The sequence below is a fragment of the Haliotis rubra genome, unplaced genomic scaffold (genome assembly GCF_003918875.1).
Source record: "Haliotis rubra isolate DU_JTF1 unplaced genomic scaffold, ASM391887v1 Scf197, whole genome shotgun sequence".
Lineage (NCBI taxonomy): Eukaryota > Metazoa > Mollusca > Gastropoda > Lepetellida > Haliotidae > Haliotis > Haliotis rubra.
In genome coordinates this window covers 923,124-944,293 of record NW_025765969.1, presented here as the reverse complement: position 1 = coordinate 944,293, position 21,170 = coordinate 923,124, and the positions used below count along the sequence as shown (strand labels likewise).

Below are 21,170 nucleotides of genomic sequence, written 5' to 3'. Positions count from 1 at the left end.
AAAATCCTTCAGCTTGCATCATGTGTTTCAAGATTCATATCAATACCGTTGTCTTCAAGTGTTGAATGGATTGGAAAAAGAGCCTTTTGTTGCTTTCAGGTTTTCATGGTTCAAGGTGCCTAGGACCAATCGCGGGCATCAGGTTGAACGATCAAGCTGCTTTTACCCTTGTGGCTGCTGGCAGACTTCCTGCCCCCCAAACAAATCCAGAGGGGGCTATTGGGAGCCATCCATGTTTCCACTGTGACAAAACTTTCTCGAGTCACGGGGCCAGGTGGAACCACATACAGTCCATTCATAAAAAAGTCACGTTCTCGTGTGTTTGTGGGAAAGTATACGTGTATCAGTCGAGTCTGTCGTTCCACAGGAAGACTTGCCCGATGTGCGTGGCCGTCACCTCTCCGCCATAACGGCGATTGTCAACTTTGGATTCAGGAACTGTTTCATGTCATCATGGAGTATCCCATTTGGGTTTAGAATTGATTGTCTCTACACTGACAAACATTGCTGAGTGGACTGTCAGTGTAAATGTTTCTGGAGGAATTGAGCATCCGTTAATGGAAAGTCAGTGATGAACAGCTTTTCATTGCAAGAAATATTGCTGACTCATCAAAGAAACCGACTCATTTGCAAAAGAAAAGGAATTCACGATGGAAAAGGAAAACGTGTTCAGCGATCCTCATTGAATCAAACGTTTGCATTGTTTCATTGATGATTAATGTGTTGTGAATACATTACAATGACTTCTCTTCAGTCCATGCATGCATTTGACTCTCAATCTGAATGTCAGTCTTGTATGTTGAGACGTCATGGTTTACTGAAGTGACCAAGGTTACAAGCTGCTGTAGAAGGCTGTGGTCTTCTAATGTCTGTTGAAATTAATTAAAGTTGATCATTCAGTAGTTGCTATACAACTCCTGTGTAGTTCCTATATAAGGAGGTCTTTTTACTCTCAACCTGTGACAGATCAGTCTCAGCCATTGCTTGGGATGAACTGGAGTCTTATAGAACGGTCTGCAGCAGTACCAAACCCTATTGTCATACACTGTTGTCATCTGGGGGCAGTTGGGTAGCCTAGTGGTTAAGGTGTTAGCTCGTCACGCCGAAGACCCAGGTTCGATTCCCACATGGGTACAATGTGTGAAGCCCATTTCTGGTGCCCCCTGCTGTGATATTGCTGGAATATTGCTAAAAGCGGCGTAAAACCATACTCACTCACTCACTGTTGTCATACACTGAAGTGTTCACATGATCTGGTTTGTGCTGCAAAGAAATGAGTGTCACAATTGAGGATGTCTGGACATTGGACAAATCTTCTGACCAACTGGTTACAGCTCCCTGGAATCTGCTGATTGTGGAAATTGTGAAGCTGCTGATCTGGTAGTTAGTCTCAGTGTGGAAATAACATCTAAGTGTGGAAATAACATGTAAGTGTGGAACAATAACATCTCAGTGTGGTATCTTGAAATGAAAACAGGTTCAATTTGTGTGTGTTAAGCAACATCTGAACATGCAGCCTTGTTGACTTCAGAAGGTTTTGCAAGACAGTGAGAGACCGAATCAGATAGCTTTGATAATGAGTAAGGGTGATAGACATTGGGCTGCTGAAGTCAGATAGCTGGGTTAACGAGTCAAGATGACAGACAGTACTCAGTTGCTGAAGTCACGGGTGGCATTCATCTAGCATTGACATTGTCATCCAATGGCAGACATTGAGCTGCTGAAGTCAGATAGCTGGTTTGATGAGTAAGGTTGGTAGACATTGAGCTGCTGAAGTCAGATAGCTGGGTTTGATGAGTAAGGATGGTAGACATTATTGAGCTGCTGAAGTCAGATAGCTTTGATAATGATGAGTAAGGATGGTAGACATTATTGAGTTGCTGAAGTCAGATAGCTTTGGTTTAATGACATTGGGCTGCTGAGTCAGATAGCAGGGTGATAGACATTGGGCTGCTGAAGTCAGATAGCTTTGATAATGAGTAAGGATGGTAGATAGACATTGAGCTGCTGAAGTCAGATAGCTGGTTTGATGAGTAAGGATGGTAGACATTATTGAGCTGCTGAAGTCAGATAGCTGGTTTGATGAGTAAGGGTGATAGACATTGGGCTGCTGAAGTCAGATAGCTGGGTTAATGAGTAAGGGTGATAGACATTGGGCTGCTGAAGTCAGATAGCTTTGATAATGAGTAAGGGTGATAGACATTGGGCTGCTGAAGTCAGATAGCTGGGTTAATGAGTAAGGGTGATAGACATTGGGCTGCTGAAGTCAGATAGCTGGTTTGATGAGTAAGGATGGTAGACATTATTGAGCTGCTGAAGTCAGATAGCTGGTGGGCGTGGGGTAGCCTAATGGTTGGCTTTGATGGGTAATGATGGTGAGACATTTCTGGTTGAGCTGTTGCTGGAATATTGTCAGATCAGTCAGATAGCAGGTTTGATGGGTAAGGATGGCAGACATTGAACTGCTAAAGTGTGTGTATCATGTATCATGCATCATGCATCAGGTGTCATTGTCATCCATCATTGCTTTGAGAGAAACATCACATGCAAGACACGGCCTGTTGACTGTTTCAATATGAAATTTAAAAAAGCTTCCAGTTAATTGATTTGAGACTGACTTGTTTTGACTGTAATGCTGCACCAAATTATGCTGTCTGCTCCAAAACATTTGGAGACCACTTGCCTGAACATGAATCAAATAATCATTGTCACCGGATTTTACTGTTTTATGAACTATTCTAGCTGAGCGGGTTTAGTTTTACGCCACACTCAGCAATATTCCAGCTATATGGGGTCTGTAAATAATCAAATCTGGACCAGACAATCCAGTGATCAACAGTTTGAGCATCGCTCTATGCAACTGGGATACGATGACATGTGTCAGCGAGCCTGACCACCCAATCACGTTACGACAAGCATGGGTTACTGAAGATCAGGTTACTGGACCAACCAGAACTTTTCTGGACAAGTGTATAAAGTTGCAAACTAAAATGGATTATTGATATGTGCATGGATAATGGATGTGTGGATGGACCACTCACTGCAAGATGAGGGCACCTGTTGGGCCAATGAGGAAACAGCATCTGTCAGTGAGACTAGACAGGAGGTCAATAACCATGTTATCGACCATCTTCTCTACAACATACAGCTTTTATGCTTTATGGTCTGTGACAGTTGTGATCCACTGTATTCATTGGATGAGAACATTTGTGTATCATTGATATGTTCAATAAAACATAAAACATGGATCATAAATTTTACATGCCATCAACAGGCGCGTAGCAAGCCAGTGTTGTCATGTAAGCCCGATAGGCCGCAAAGCTTTATATTTAAATAGTATTGAGGGCTTGTCCAACCTTTTTAGCAACAATCATGTGTAAGCCCTGGCTTTTTTCATAATGGTAGCTACACCCCTGATCAAATATAATCTGAAATACAATCTACAATACCTTGCTGTGTGAAGGTCTGACAAGCCACTAGTAGTGGTGCGATTGATTGAAATAATCGAAGATTGGTCGCAGTGACTAAACGACCAAGCAATCGATCATGTTTTCTCATAATCGAACACAAACAATTCTGGAACACTTGTTTTCATAAACAGTATTTTTCACAAGGTTGGTTTTGTCTGTTACATTTCATAAGCACTACAAGCTTGTTTCAAGTCATGATTGAATTTATCTTAAAGACTCCAAGAAATTTATGTTCCTGACATACTAGTCATCCATTATGGATGTGAAATTTTGGCCAAAAAGCCCCAAAAGAACTACATGTTTTTCTCTTATTTTTATGTGCATTAACAAATTTCATGAATGATGCTTACCAATTTTTTACGATGATTGATCGGTTGTAATAAACCAATCATCAAGTATGGGATTTTAACCAATTCCCAACACTACAAGCCACTAGCATCACTTTAGGTGAACTTTCTGATCAACCAATCAGTATCAAGCTTTCCCGAAGTCTCTGTTCCAGCAAGTGAAACATTCAGCACATGTGGTTTCTGTATCTCTAGTAAAATTTGATGAAGGAATTCCGAATTCATAAATTTTAAGACTGAGCTGTTCTGTTGTGGATATTGATCAATGTTGATCGACTGGGATTAAATTTAAAGGGTGTTAGACTCCACTGTGTTCAAATTTATCAGATGACCTGAAATCTTTTCTATCTCTCTTTGAGTGAGTATTATGTTGCGTCATTATTAACAATATTCCAGCAAAATGACATGAGAAATGTGCTTTACAATTTGTATCCTTGTGGGAAATCGAACCCAGGCCTTCAGAGTGGTGAACAAATGCTGGACAATAATGATTTTATTCAAAGTGACACAGCCTTGCAGTCTGGAATACAAACCTTTAACAGAGCACATCCAACTGAGAATCAGATTAAAACTCTTTCACCACTAAGCTAATCCACTGCCCCAAACATGATTTTGAAAAACAATGTCTCCAACTATACCAATATACCCAACATATATCGGCTACTCAACCACCTCATGGGGAGCTGGGGTAGTCGTGTTTCTCAGTACAGTGTCTAGATAAAGGTGATTACCACACTAGAAAGGTGTCGTTTGGCTGGTGTATGTGTATCAGTCCAGTCTGGTGGCTATCAAAAGGACCCAGTTTGGGGTCTACCACAAGGTCTGCCCAGTGTTTCTCAGTACAGTGTCTAGATAAAGGTGATTACCACTCTAGAATGGTGACTATCAAAAGGACCAGTTTGGGGTCTACCACAAGGTCTGCCCAGTGTTCCTCAGTACAGTGTCTAGATAAAGGTGATTACCACACTAGAATGGTGGCTATCAAAGGACCAGTTTGGGGTCTACCACAAGGTCTGCCCAGTGTTTCTCAGTACAGTGTCTAGATAAAGCAGTGGTCAGTAAATAATCTGGACCAGACAATACAGTGATCAACATCATGAGCATGGATCTACGCAATTTGGATATGACATGTGTCAATCAAGTCAGTGAGCCTGACCACCCGATCCCGTTAGTCACCTCTTACGACAAGCATGAGTTACTGAAGATCAATTCTAACCTGGATCTTCACATGTTCCAAATACTTTGTACCAACCTTTGATTTCTTTTGTTGTTAAACATCGCACTCAGCAATATTTCAGCTGTATGGCAGCCTTGATTTCCAGGTCAAAACAAGTTTAAAACATAAAACACTGATCATCTATATCATGCAAAAAAAGATCTCACATTTCCTGCATGGAAACACAGCTGGTGTCATTGCTACCTAATCGCTATTCTTTAATGGTTGAACGAATCATATCTTTTGTGTGTTGCCACCATGCTTGTATTCTATATGGAGACTAGGACTGGGTGGTAAATTGATGCTCATGCTATTGATCACTGGATTGTCTGGTCCAGACACTAGTTACAGACCTCCACCATATAGCTGGAATATTGCTGCTTGTGGCATTAAACAACAAACAAATATATTCAGAGAGAGATTATTACCCGATTGTGTTTCCATATCATTTATCTCATATTATTAGAAAAAGATCTGCATAATGCTAGACTTTGGCAACATAATTTTCATTTGTAATGTATGACATTTATGACATTCATACACATAAGGGATTGTTTAAGTTGTTTATTATTTAACCTTAAAAGTCACTCGGTTAAGTAAAGTTAGAGTGAGTGAGTGAGTTTATTTTTATGCCCCTTTTAGCAATATTCCAGCAATACCATGGCGGGGGACACCAGAAATGGGCTTCACACATTGTACTCATTTGGTAAAGTTAGAGTGAGTGAGAGAGTTTATTTTTACGCCACTTTTAGCAATATTCCAGCAATACCACAGCGGGGGACACCAGAAATGGGCTTCACCCATTGTACCTATTTGCTAAATTTAGAAACTGTTCAGGACTGGAGTGTTTGTTCAAGGTCTCTCTGTGTGCAGCCATGTTTGTTCACAGAATCAGCCACACATCAGGAAAGTCCTATCTAAACTTATTAGTGAATTCAGGTAATGTTTAATCAATGATATTTTGCATAAACTTATTGAGCTTTGAAGTATTTTCATCCAGGTGTCGTCATTTGCATATTTACCACATGATTCCAAGGTTATTGCATTAATTTACTACATCAGTGACACTCCATGTGCATTAAACATTCATATCACTTGCATAACAATGGCGATAGCATCATATTTTATCAGACGCTACATAATTATAGACAGTGTTTGAAATAATACAAGAGATTCAATGGTCTTAACTCCTGATGCAACAAATGTTATATTTGGGATTAATCTTTCTCGGTATAGTAGACATTCTCACAAAGTTTTAAAATAATCCCGTCTAGGATTCAACTTTAAATACTTGTGGGAACTGTGTGTACAGACTACTGTATATCACAAATGTTTGCGTCACGATATTTTTGCGGATACCGACCAACAGACGTTTTTGCCTCATGATGTTTTTTCAACTTGCCTAATGGGGAACATTCCTGGAGTTGCGCCCCCTTGCCCGCCTGCAGCGCTGCAGTAGTTATGGTCCAACAGCAGCTGTCACTCTGATACTGGCCTGCCTATCGGCCAAGCCTAAACTTAAATCGACATTAAACCTACTTTTAACTCTGTGGTTCTTATATTACGAATTACGGAAGCTGGAAGTTGTCCCGACTGACTACTATTGTCAAAGCCACTAAGAACTAGCTGTCTGGACGAAAAATAATGCTAACAGAACGGGTACTGCAGTTATTGTAATATTGCCGCTTTCTGAATTTCGTATTGAGTAGTTGCTTTGTAAATTGCCAAACCATTTACTCCCATTATGTCACATTACACAGAGGATTAATGGCGCTTCGTGAATAGTTGTTAGAACATAGCATTAGTGTACACTGAAATTAGCTGCTATTACAAATAACGCATAGCTGACCTGATTACGCTACAAACATAGAGGTGCTTCAGTTTTCGCTCACGTAAACAACATATGTTCATAGCCAATAACGCTTTGGGATGCAATGGAAAGAGGAAATGATATGGCAACGAACATAAATCATTTTCATCGAATTAACGACTCTGACAGTGTGTGTTCAACAATATATATTACACCCATTCACACGATAAATAAGCTCACAACTTCCGTTAATAGTTTCTACATACATATTTAAAGGACCGCTCATAAATTAGTGAGGTGGGTGTTGGTGATGATTTTTATGTACAATGTGAATGACCTCCCTATAGTTCATGTACAAAGTAAGTCACACCCCTTGCATATGTCATATTCAAAATCAATTAAACCCACCCCATAATTTTAAGCATTAATCTTTTTTATGTACAAATTTACTTACACACACACACCCCATATTGGCATATTGCTTGCACAATATATTTCTAAGTATCATTTGGGACCCCACCCCAATCTGTACCATTTTTAAAGGCTGTCTCTTCTCAACACAAATAACCAGTATCTGAATGACAGATCACATTTTGAAAACACAAGAATATTATTTGAAATTGTGTTTCAGGTGTTGTCAAATAATGTAACTAAGCATGGGTTAAATACTGAAATATTATAAACACATTGAACCATTACTGGAGGTCGCGAACTATATGATGCCAGAAGCAAGGGGTATCGGGTACATTGTCTTTAAGGTGGGAGCCTTTAAATTTGAATACAAAATATTTCACATTTGTTATTCCAGCATGTGTGAAGGGTTTGCAAATTACATCAAGGCTCATCACAATTATAATGGACTGACAGTGTCAGTGAACACAGTGTGTATTTGAAATACTGAAACAAGGAATAATTTAAGTTTTAAATGGTAGTCCAAATGGTACAATTGAGATTCTACAATACTTAAGGTTATTCTCCTGTGTCACTATCATCAGACAAAAAATCAACAAAGTCTGGGTTGTCATTTCAGTTTTATTGTTCAACATATTATATTCTGCATGTAATGGACATTCATAAATATAGACATTCATACAGTTAAAAAATGTGATGGTCTCCTTTGAAAACCTTGATTAACACTTACATCAGATGCATGTTGATGTTTTCCACACTGACAATCATACTGTCAATACTGCTGTACAGATAATTTAGGTGACATGCATATGCTACCATAAATGGAAGTACAAAAGTGAAGTCTGAATACTTTGACAGTCCTGTGTAAATGAAAATTGCTGCAGCACTAAGCATAATAGTGAGTACTGGAAGCACTGCATGTTTGTCTCTGTGTTGATATACAGGTACTTTCATATTTGGCCTGTGCCCAGTCTGGAGAGAAAATGTTTGGCTCAATATTCTTGCCATCAAAATCATCATGGGTGATTGTTTCCTCCCCAGCGACCTCACTAAAGTTACATTCAACATCACAAGTATCCACCAACATTAAGTGGGTCAGCTGATACAGTCCAGGGAAAGAATCAGTCATACAGCATCTGTTTCTCTCTGTTGCCTCAGACGTGTTCATCCTGGAAAACATCAGTGGAGTATTACTATCCAAACTGATACAGGGTAATGTTATCTCATGACTGCCAGTTATCAGAAAATGTATCATTATCAGATTTAAGTTACTATTGTAGAAAAAGACATGTCACATAATGAACATATTCATTCCGATAGGTCAAAGGTGGAAAACATTATTCTTAACAAATGTTTCAACTACAGAGAAGCATAATTTAAATATGCTGACATTTTTTCTTCTCTGAGTGGCATTTAAAAGTTGGTATGATGAACAACAAGGATAGTTCTATGGATAATCAACTTCTTTAATATAATATGAGCAACATTGTGGTGTAGCTACTAACACCGTTATCAAGCAAGTAACTCTCCTTGTTAAATTTTTTTCTGATACAAAGAAGTGTGTTCAACAAGTACACCAGACATTATTCAGACAAATTCATACCAAAAGTAAACAAACACTAACCTGTAGCATGTGTATTCTGGAATCACCTGGGCCTCATCGTTGGGGAAAGCAGGCACCTGTAGGGAGATGTAATGTGATGCATTAAAGGGGAAAAGTCAATTGTGTATTAGCATTCTTGGTAAATTTTAATTCAACAATGAAGGGAGCAAAGGTGTTATTGTCAAACATAAACAACTTTGCACACATGTATATAATGATGCTAGTTTGCTTTTTAAAGCAAGAAGAAAATGAAAGTTAACCCACAGGTTCACATGAAAATTTACTTGTGAAATGCCAATTACCTTAAAACACTGAAAATAATAAATTGGGGGTTCCAATTTACTTGCCTACTCTACCTACCTGTCATCAGGAGATATAAGCATATGTGAAAATATCACAAACATTAGAATTTTAAGTAAATTACTCAATGTAACTCGGTGTCAAACTGACAACTGTATTTAAGATGCATGACCAGGTGTTGTATGAGAGAAGACAAGCAGGTAAAATCAACAGGCCATATCAAGTGATGAATGCTTTGCTTAGATATAATTGAAATATAGTTGAAAATAAATTCAATAGATTAACCTGAAATTAGAATGCAATAGCTGTGTTCAAGTACGGTGGAACATTTTGAAATAATGTTTACAATGAATAAAGCCTAACTACTACAGAAACTGTTTTATCATGTTTATAGCTTCACTGAGGTGCCGATTTCAAACGATAACATGAGTGGCATTCTACAGATGGTGACTTTGGCTGCACCATTTGTAAAGCTAAAGTGTACTATGCGTTTTGATGATTACTACAGTGAGGGGCCCCTAATGCGTTTCAAGGCGAACAGTTCTGTACAGCATGTGTCCTCTTAAGCAACACATTCTTTCCCTGAATCCATTCTAAAACCCTGCTTTCGAATTTCTTCGGTATTTGGCATGCTAATCCAAATTTGGCAAGGAGAATAACAATAACAACGCTTTCTTCAAACTGTAAAGCTACAAAATACGTAGGTACTTACCATAATTAGTTACAGTAACAAAATCAGCTCTGTCAGAAGATATGGAAATGGCACACAACACTGAGAGTGAGACCAGCAAGAGCTGACTGCTACCTCGTCATGCTTTTTGTTTCATTCGTCGCTACTTCGAATGATAGTCAACCACCACTTCAGCAAGTTTTGACCTCTCGGACACGTCGAACCTCTATTGCAGCATCCCGAGGCACGGCAGCACGTTTCAGGCATCGTAATATTGCTGCGCATTTGAAATCAACCGTGCAACAAACTTTGAACGCCATCATTATGCCGGAAGTACACTTAGGACCGTAGTGATTGGCGCCATCTCTTGGCCAAGCTGTAAAGGGAGATAACTGAGGAATGTTCCCCATTCTCAAAAGTAGATTGCAACTGACAGTTCTACCTAATTTAAATCCAATCACATATTAAAGGTCTGCCACCAGTCTAAGTAAACTTAGGCTCAGTATTATTCGTTAAACTTCTATACTGAGTCTAACAAAACCTTGTGGAAGGTCGCGTCAGGTAACCTTTGAGCGACCTATGACTGTCCAATCATACACGAGACGGACAAACAGATTTAACCAATCAGACAATGGCTATTATTTAGGGTTTGGCGGGACTTACAAAATGGATTTTCTCTTCCCCAGTCTCCAACACTGATCTCCTAACAAATGAAAACCTGCATAGAACACAGATATATGACCTGCAGAATATACGCTTTTGGGTTTCTGTTGCCATGGTTATCATTAGCTAATATTTCCAAAGCTGACATCCTGAATACTGACAAAACGCTATTTTCAGCGAATCGTTTACTCACTCGTTGTTGCGTGCTCCATGTGCATCACCGAAGTTTCATCGCATTGAAAATAGTAGCATTCTCGAATCGCTTCGGGTACAAAACTTTTCAAGGTAAAAGTTCAAAAGGTATGTGCGAATGTCAACTTTCGCGATTTGGTAAGCTGTGTTCTCATTGGTCCATTGAAAAGGTCAGCTGACGCGACCATCCACAAGGTTTTGTTAGACTCAGTATAGAAGTGTAACGAATAATACTGAGCCTAAGTTTACTTAGACTGGGTCTGCCACTAATCTTGAACTGAGCTCAGTAGAGTACTTCCGTGTGTATGCAATCAGTGATGTTTTCTTAAAAACAACACACGCTGCACAGACCAGATAAGCTTAAAACAGTTCAAAGGGATTCTATTAATTGGAATGCCTCTATTATATTGTTGACAATGACATCAGCAAAGCTGTTGATCTCCGGATAAGTGTGATGAAACCTATCCACGCCCGGTGGATGGTGTCGGCCTATCAAAAGGTCTTTAAAGAAATAGAACGTGTGTAAAGTGGTTGGCGCCTGTCTGGATTATCAGACATACTGATTGAGTAACTTTTGTTCGAGTATCCCTTGTTTGACACGTGAGGACTAGTAATGCTGGTAATTAGTCTTCCCCCAAGTTGTCGTAATTGCTTAATTGATGTGTCGTCTAGATCTGTTGTTGATTATACCAACTGCTGAATAATAAATTGCGTCATGATATTTTCGTGAGCTCAAGTCATTCACAATTTTTGCAAAAATATCTTGCTCGCAAAAATTTCGTGATTTACAGTACTTGAACTGAGCTTACTGCTTGTAGGACCTCTTCATTCCTAACACAGGGAATACATTTAATGTTGTGTCATTTTGACCAAACTCTGCAGAGCAAGATAGGCTTACCATTTTTGTGAACAGTTAATAAAATATTAATAATAATTGAATCCCAAGTACACTGTCTTTAGACTCCCCATTGTTCACGATGCCCTTGGTTTGGTACCTCCTGATCTGGTTTAAACATGTTTTTATTCCGTCAAAGCAGAAACCTGGATAGGCCTAGTGGCTTATATAAACGTCGCTCCAGTACACGGTTCTAATATAGCTGGATACATAATTGAAATAGTCCGACAAGAAAAGAATAATACTGAGACAAACTTACACTCAGAAAAATGATTGAATAATAAATATTTGGTTATGGTGTTGGGTGTGCCTAGCAACGAAATTAGCTGCCGCAGAAAATCAAGTTATAGAAATCCTGTCTTGCAATGAATATACATGTATATGTAGAGGTGATACCCACTGCAAGCGCTTACTTTTAGAAATGAACTGGTGTAATGAGTTGAGAATGTCACTATTTGTTGAGTTATCCAATGCACCGTTACTGTATAAGGTAGTTTTCACATCGTATCTTTGAATATAAAAATACACCGTTGTTCTTAAATTTTGATAGTTCCGACATGTGGATGATTTGATCAAATCTAGTCCCAAAATTTAAATCAAAGTAATTGTGAGTTTCTGTTTGATTTATCATGGTTTTAAACTGCCTCAGGGAAATAGCTTTAACAGCTCCATCGGGCAATGAATTTCTTGGCGCAGATCAGGAGAGTTCCCAGGTTCTCCACCGGGAGCACAGCCCTGACATTCAGAGTAATGCAGAAGGGAGCCTGGGGGAGCCTTCATATTCTCTGGAAAGTTCTTGGTGGGTTCGACTAGGCAGCGTTTCCTGGGCTGCGTGTAGAGGGGCCAAGGGCCCTGAGCTGCTGATGAGCCTTACCAGCCTGACTTCCAGGATCACCAGAACCCTCTCTACTGCATTTTTATTTCTTAATCTGTAAAATGATAATACAAATAATGGCTGTTTATATTGTATCCACACACTTTGAGTGATCGCCGATTACCAGTGGTCCATTCATATAATTTCCATCACTATTTTGCCTTTTACGCCTCTTGAAATGTATTTCCCAAGATAATCCAGCCTGGTCTCTCTCTGCCACTTCTCATGTTAACATGGATACGACAAAGGACTTTTTGTTACTTGCAGGTGTCCTTGGTTTCGCCAGTTACCATGGTAACATGGGTGTTGAGCAAAACAGGATGAACGAACAGCAGCGTCAGTTTTCGCCCTTTTATCAGAATTATTACCCAAGAAAACAACCCCCCAAGTTGGACCAACACTTATGTCCCAAGTGTAACATGTCGTTTTCTAGCTATGGAGTCAAATGGAACCACATGAAGTCTGTTCATGAAAAGGTTTCTTTCACGTGTCTCTGTGGTAAAGTATATGCCTATCAGTCCAGCCTTGTGTATCACAAAAAGACGTGTCCGATGTGTATCACAACATCATCGTAATCATCGACAGTTTCAGGATGGACTTGTCTTGGCGTATATTTGCAAGAAGGGGAACTGTTTACGAATGATAACATATCCTTTATTATGTGAGACATTTCAGTGTTCCTCTTGCCCCTTCGTCGGGAACCTGGTCTCATCTATCCGTGAAGATCCGGGTTAGAACTGGTCTTCAGCAACCCATGTTTGTCTCTGCTTGTGAAGATCCGGGTTAGAACTGGTCAGATTGATTGATGCTCATGATGCCAGTCACTGGATTGTCTGGTCCAAACACTGTTACTTACAAACCATCCTCATATAGATGGAAAATTGCTGAGCACTGTGTTAAACAACAAAAATTATCATTAAATATTTACTTTTATCAGGAAAATGCTAAAGAGGTCTCATAACTGTCATTGTAAATATTTTGTTGCTAAGACAAAGATTTATTTCGCATTGTTCTTCCATCTTCTAGATGCTTATGTTCATCTTGATCAGGATTTGGGATCTGAGAGTTTTATAGTTCAGACAGCTTTCTTGTGAGAGTCACCTAAAGTGGGCAATGGACATGATGGCAGAATTTTGTTGAAATTTTGTTTTATTTGTGACGGTGTTCGGATTGACATGTATGTTGTCTAGCTGAAGAGGGGCGGTGGGGTAAAAAGTGGTTAAAGCGTTAGCTCGTCACGCCGAAGACCCGGGTTTGATTCCCCACATGGTTACATTGTGTGAAGCTCATTTCTGGTGTCCCCCGCCGTGATATTGCTGGGATATTGCTAAAAGCGGCGTAAAACCAAACTCACTCACTCACTCACTATAGCTGAAGCCAGCTTACCCTCTGTAATCTGGAGTGTATCCTGCCCTCTGATGTATAACCAATGATAAATATCTAATGTTTCATTCTGTTGGTGTCTTTTCTGCATGCAACATTTGTGATCTGCAAAATGGCGTATTTTATGTCATGATGAAATTGAGTTGATCATGTATTAAATTTACAAGAAACAAATTCTGTTGTTGTTTTTGAGTTTGTCCAATTCTTCATTGTATGTGATGTCAGTGTGAATCATGTCATCAAATTAGCTGAAAATCTGATTGGATTGTTTTTGCTGGTTGGAATTATTGCGACTGCTCTATACACTAGAGTGAGTGAGTGTGGCGTGAAACTAAACCCACTCACTCACTCATCTATACAGCAGACCGTTGGTTGGGTAGCCGAGTGGTTAAAGCGTTCACTGATTACGCTGAAGCCGCGTTCGATTCCCTACATGGATATAATTTGTGAAGCCCATTTCTGTCGTCCCCCGCTATGATATTGCTGGAATATTGCTAAAAGTGGCGTAAAACTGAACTCACTCACTCACTATGCAGCAGATCTGATATTCCCAGCAGCTGCTTCCGATTGACATTTTGTCACAGAAATAGATATGTGTCAGAATAAAATGTGCAAACTCAATGGAACCTTGAACAGCTTAGAGCCAAGGTGGGGTGGCCTAGTGATTAAAGTGTTCGCTCTTCACGCCGTCAAGTCATTCTTGGTTGATTTTTGTCTCTGAATAAGCATAATTTTGATAGAAGCAAATAATTCCTCGTAAATTTAACAGGAGCCCCGATGAGATGGAAGATTCAGAGCCTGAGGAAATCCAGACTTGCATCAAAAGGGGTTCGTATTGCAGGGAGGGCTGGCGGAAGGGGAAATAATGTGGTTCAGAGACTGTGATACAGATTAGCTTGTGGAGCTTGGGATAGGTCCTTGTTCCTTGTATTTCTTGTAATAAGTGACCAGGGCTGATCAAACTCTGAGATTTGCAGGATGGTTTGTTATCGTACTCAGAAGGAACCTGGTACAACATCAACCACTTGTTTGTCTGAAATAAAAATGTTATTCTGCACATTCTTTCATTCTCATGAAGGATGTGAATCCTATTTGTAGCTAACTCATGATACACATGCAGGACATTATTGTATTGGGGCGTAACAATGGGGTCAACACAAGTGTACTCGCTGGAAAAACTGACATGTGAATATCTGACATACCTGAATATCTGATGCATTGCTACATACTTGAATATTTGATGCATTGCTGCACGCCTGAATATCTGATGCATTGTTGCATACCTGAATATATGATGCATTGCTACACACCTGAATATCTGATGCATTGCTACACACCTGAAAATCTGATGCATGGCTGCACACCTGAATATCTGATGCATTGCTACACACCTGAATATCTGATGCATTGCTACACACCTGAATATCTGATGCATTGCTACATACCTGAATATCTGATGCATGGCAGCACACTTGAATATCTGATGCATTGCTGCATACCTGAATATCTGATGCATTGCTGCACACCTGAATATCTGATGCATTGTTGCATACCTGAATATATGATGCATTGCTACACACCTGAATATCTGATGCATGGCAGCACACTTGAATATCTGATGCATGGCTGCACACTTGAATATTTGATGCATTGCTGCACACTTGATTATCTGATGCAATGCTACACAGCTGAATATCTGATGCATGGCTACACACCTGAATATCTGATGTATTGCTACGAACTTGAATATCTGATGCAATGCTACACACCTGAACATCTGATGCATGGCTACACACCTGAATATCTGATGCATTGCTACACACTTGAATATCTGAAGCAATGCTACACACCTGAATATCTAATGCATTGCTACACACCTGAATATATGATGCATTGCTACACACCTGAATATATGATGCATTGCTACACACCTGAATATCTGATGCATTGCTACACACCTGAATATATGATGCAATGCTACACACCTGAATATATGATGCATGGCTACACACCTGAATATCTGATGTATTGCTACACACCTGAATATATGATGCAATGTTACACACCTGAATATCTGATGCATGGCTACACACCTGAATATCTGATGTATTGCTGCGAACTTGAAGATCTGATGCATTGCTACACGCTTGAATATCTGAAGCAATGCTACACACCTTAATATCTGAAGCAATGCTACATACCTGAATATATGATGCATTGCTACACACTTGAATATCTGATGCATGGCAGCACACTTGAATATCTGATGCAATGCTACACACCTGAATATCTGATGCATGGCTACACACCTGAATATCTGATGTATTGCTACGAACTTGAATATCTGATGCAATGCTACACACCTGAATATCTGATGCATGGCTACACACCTGAATATGGCTGATGCATGGCTGGCTACACACCTGAATATCTGATGCATTGCTACACACCTGAATATCTGATGCATGCTACACACCTGAATATCTGATGCATTGCTACACACCTGAATATCTGATGCATGGCTGCACACCTGAATATCTGATGCAATGCTACACACCTGAATATCTGATGCATTGCTACACACCTGAATATCTGATGCAATGCTACACACCTGAATATCTGAAGCAATGCTACATACCTGAATATCTGATGCATTGCTACACACTTGAATATCTGATGCATGGCAGCACACTTGAATATCTGATGCAATGCTACACACCTGAATATCTGATGCATGGCTACACACCTGAATATCTGATGTATTGCTACGAACTTGAATATCTGATGCAATGCTACACACCTGAATATCTGATGCATGGCTACACACCTGGATGCATGGCTGCACACCTAAATATCTGATGCATTGCTACACACCTGAATATCTGATGCATGGCTACACACCTGAATATCTGATGCATTGCTACGAACTTGAATATCTGATGCAATGCTACACACCTGAATATCTGATGCATGGCTACACACCTGAATATCTGATGCATGGCTACACACCTGAATATCTGATGCATTGCTACACACCTGAATATCTGATGCATGGCTACACACCTAAATATCTGATGCATTGCTACACACTTGAATATCTGAAGCAATGCTACACACCTGAATATCTAATGCATTGCTACACAGCTGAATATCTGATGTCTTCTTGCTGCAGTCCATCTTTGTGACAACAAGAACCCTTCATTAATTACAGGTTACAACAGGTCCTTACCGATGTCTGATGGTTCTACAGAACTTGAATCTTCATCACACGTGGTGGTTTGTTTGATGTCTGATAATGTCAAACACTGGTTTGTCTGATCTGACATAAATAAGAACACTGACATCATGTGACTAGAATATGTTGGGAAACAAAACACGTACACTCAGATAACAAAATATGCCATGTTGCAAAAATTATTCATATGTTCAGTCATTTTGCAATAGCAATCATTCATAGCTACAATACAACATTGTTGCAGACAGACTGAGCTCTTTCCTATTTTGTTGGATCATAAATTTTTGGATGTCATTCCTGTTCAGATGGCATTGTAAACTTGCGCTACAAAGGGGCGGTGGGGTAGTATAGTGGTTAAAGCGTTCGCTCGCCACATTGAAGACCAGCATTCGATTCCCCACATGGGTACAATGTGTGAAGCCCATTGCTGGAAAATTGCTAAAAGTGGCGTAAAACCATACTCTCTCACTCCCGCTACAACAACATTGATGGATTGATGGATTGACCATACTTGGATGATGGTTCATGTTTAAGATAAACTTGCCATTAATAAGTTAATAACTTGTTTTATATGTGTTCATGCGATAATTGAGAAAACAATGCATGTTCGTAAGTGAGCAAAACCCCATAACCCGATATACCTCTTTGTTGGCAGTAATTGTCACTAGTCGGCAATAGTACCGATCGTGAAAACTGTGGCGCTCCTTCCTCAATACCTGGACTGGAATCCATCTTTTTGTTATTTTCAGATAATCGTGGTCACAGTGGTGTGACTGGGAATCTGCCTAACAATCAGATCTGGAATTACGGACACAATCAGTTTTCTATGATGGACCAGGTTAGGTTCTGCGAGGTCCCCAGACTTCAGACCAGCACTGAGTCAAGTCAGGGTGGCTTCCCCTGCACTCAGTGTAATAAAGTGTTTGCAAGTCATGGCTCGAGACGAAACCACATCCGTTCTTTCCACGAACGGATGTCGTACACGTGCCTTTGTGGTAAAGTGTACTCGTATGAATCGAGTTTGCTCCATCACAAGAAGGTCTGTTCTGTCTGTGTTGAGGCGTCCGGCTAGAAAAGGTGATAAACATTCTCTTTGCTCTATATTTGCCAGATCTATGACCCATGAAGATCCAGGTTGGAATTGATCTTCAGTAACCCATGGTTGTCATAAGAGGCGACTAACATGATCGGTCAGTCAGGCTCGATGACTTTGTTGACATGTCATCGGTTCCCAATTGCATAGATCGATTCTCATGCTGTTGATCACTGGATTGTCTGGTCCAGACTTGATCAATTACAGACCACCTCCATATAGCAGGAATATTGCTGAGTGTGGCGTAAAACTATACTCACTCACTCACTCATTGTCAGATATATGTAAAGGTGTGCTTGAAACAAAATGATGACATTACTTGATATTAGTGCAGAAGCAATTGATTTAATAATGGGTCAATCGATCGATCTGACATCAGTGATTATCGATGAGCTCGTTAAACTAATTCGTATTCTGAGAAAATGAAGCATCAAATTACAGTTTAGAAAGTATGTTTCTTATGTTTGTTAAATCAAGACATAAACAACTGATGCAGTTTACCTTGTATCATAGAAATGTAATCAACATAAATGCGTGCGTGTCTCAACAGGAAGTATCCTCCATTGATATATTAATACGTTCCTGTTTTGCTAGCACAACGTTATGATTGTGTCCCGTTATTGCCCACATGATTTTGTTGTGGGGGTTTGACGATTATAATCGAGTTTTGAACAATCACTGAGCTCCGACTACCAATCCACGTATTGTGAGCGATAACCAGCACTACTTGATATATTGTACAGTCAACTCCTTTCGCAGAGATTTCTCATGAATATTGAGTTTTGTCAATTTTGTTGACTGTTTTAGTGTTCTTGTCAACACAATAATGTTACTCATTTTACGCCTATAGATTGCTTTGTCTATAGTTTATTTTTATTTAGGTGGACACTCACTTAATGATAAATATTAATGGCCATGAAGAGTTAATTTAGGACTTATTTCACTGAAATTTGGCTGTCACTTTGTCAGAAATTGGGATACAATGTAACAATTTAATTTGTTGTGTTTTGAGTGTGTATTGTTTCTACACACATGGTACAGGCAACATTAAATGTTGACCTGTCACTGATGGACATCTTTTCAAATGAGGGGCGGTGGGATAGCCTAGTGGTTAAAGCGTTCGCTCGTCACGTGGGTTCGATTCCCCACATGGATACAATGTGTGAAGCCCATTTCTGGTGTCCCCCGCCGTGATATTGCTGGAATATTGCTAAAAGCGGCGTGCAACCATACTCACTCACTCACTCACTTTTCAAATGATCCAAGTGTGAAATACTTCAAACTATGTCGTCAGGTCAACTGATAGAGGTGTACAGATCATAAAGCACTTTTACTTCCATTTTGTCAGAGCAACATTTAGCGTGGGGCAGTTTGTCTCTCAGTTTCTGTTAGTTATTTATGTGTTGGTATAGCGACGGGAATATTCCCACCATTACTGACATAGAAAGTCCTTTGACTGCATAACAGATTTCAAGTTTATTTAATCATTCTAAGTTCATCGTTCTTCAGATTCCGTCTTTCAGTAGTATAACTGGATAACACTAAGGACTCAAAATTATTTTTATTGCTTTCAGGTTGTCATGGTTACGATAACAGATTTACTGGGCCCATTTCATCATACGCTTTTGTCCAAGTAGATGAACAATTTGGACGAGAGTTATTCCCCCTGAATCGCAAAGGTCATGGTCGACCATACCCTGAACCTATCGAAGGGAACTACCCTTGCTCTCAGTGTGACAAGGTGTTTTCTAACTCGGGCACAAGATGGCATCACGTGGCTGCAGTTCACGATAAAGTAGTGTTCACGTGTGATTGCGGAAAACAGTTCAACTACAGACACAACCTTGTGAGGCACAAAAAGACACAGCATTGCGGCTGATAGATCCGTGAGAAGCTCAAACATGTTTTAAAAACAATACTTGATTGGGTGAATGAGATGCCAAACAAATCGGGGAGCTGAAATGGGTTTTAGAAACAATACTGGATTGGGTAAAATAAATGCCAAGCAAATCGTATATGGCTCTCTGTGGTGGTCAGCAATCTGATAATAATCACATCTAAAAAATACTGTTTCGAATAAGCAGTCAGTGTTGAGGATTCTACATTCTTTGAATGAGTGGTTATGATGGTCCGATTAATTGAACTAATTGAAGATTGGTCGCAATGACAAAACGACCAAGCAATCGATCATGTTTTCTCATAATCGAACACAAACAATTTTGGACCACTTGTTGCAATAACAATATTTTTCAAAAGGTTGATTTTGTCTCGACATTGCATAAGCACTACAAGCTCGTTCCAAGTCATGATTAAGTTTATCTTAACAACTCCAGGAAATGTATGTTCCTAACACACTAGTCATCCTTTAAAGATGTGAAATTTGCAAATGCATTTTGTGCAATTTGGCGAAAAAACCCGAGAACTACATGTTTTTTCTTTATTTTTTGTGCATTAACAAACATAACCAGGAAACTTGATAAATGACGCTAACCAATTATTTTCGATGATTGATCGGTTGTAATGAACCAATCATCAATTATGAGATTTACACCAATTCCCAACACTAATGAGTGAGTGAACCACAAACATATCTGACTTTATGTATCCTAAAAAGAAATGTAATTCATGCAGACAAAAATGACTGATTTATTTATATTAAAGTAACCCAGGAGTTGTGAGGAAAAAACCAAAATGGCACCTTATGTTAATTTTGATTTTTGATTTATTTGTTTTTCCGATCATGATGGAATCGCCACAAGGAATGTGTAATAACAAGAGTATACTTGTGTTCTTTGACAGTTTTCTTTAGTTGAGATAGAAATTTACACAATAAAGTGGTCCGGAAATCAAGGAAATTGTTTTATAAGGTTGACATCTGATATATAAAGCAAGGTAGACAACTCTGTTGAATCCTTCTGGGTCACAATGCTTTCACGTCTGGTGGATTATCTTGTATGACTAGAATATCGGAAAAAGCAAGTAGATTTTCATCAGACTCCATTACTTTT

The 21,170-nt window shown here is 39.4% G+C and overlaps 1 protein-coding gene and 2 long non-coding RNA genes across 3 annotated transcripts in view; 2 read left to right on the top strand and 1 right to left on the bottom strand.

Annotated features, from left to right (window-relative positions):
- LOC124274976 (zinc finger protein 816-like) overlaps positions 1–21,170 on the top strand; it is a 99,920-nt gene that overhangs the window by 42,985 nt on the left and 35,765 nt on the right. The window lies entirely within an intron of this gene.
- On the top strand, positions 1,951–3,245 carry LOC124275003. The gene is made up of 2 exons (XR_006898164.1): positions 1,951–2,330; positions 2,433–3,245. It is a non-coding gene; the product is annotated as an uncharacterized LOC124275003 (long non-coding RNA).
- LOC124275001 lies at positions 8,382–9,922 on the bottom strand. Its single transcript, XR_006898162.1, has 3 exons — positions 9,870–9,922; positions 8,879–8,934; positions 8,382–8,423 (listed from the first exon to the last, which is right to left on the bottom strand). It is a non-coding gene; the product is annotated as an uncharacterized LOC124275001 (long non-coding RNA).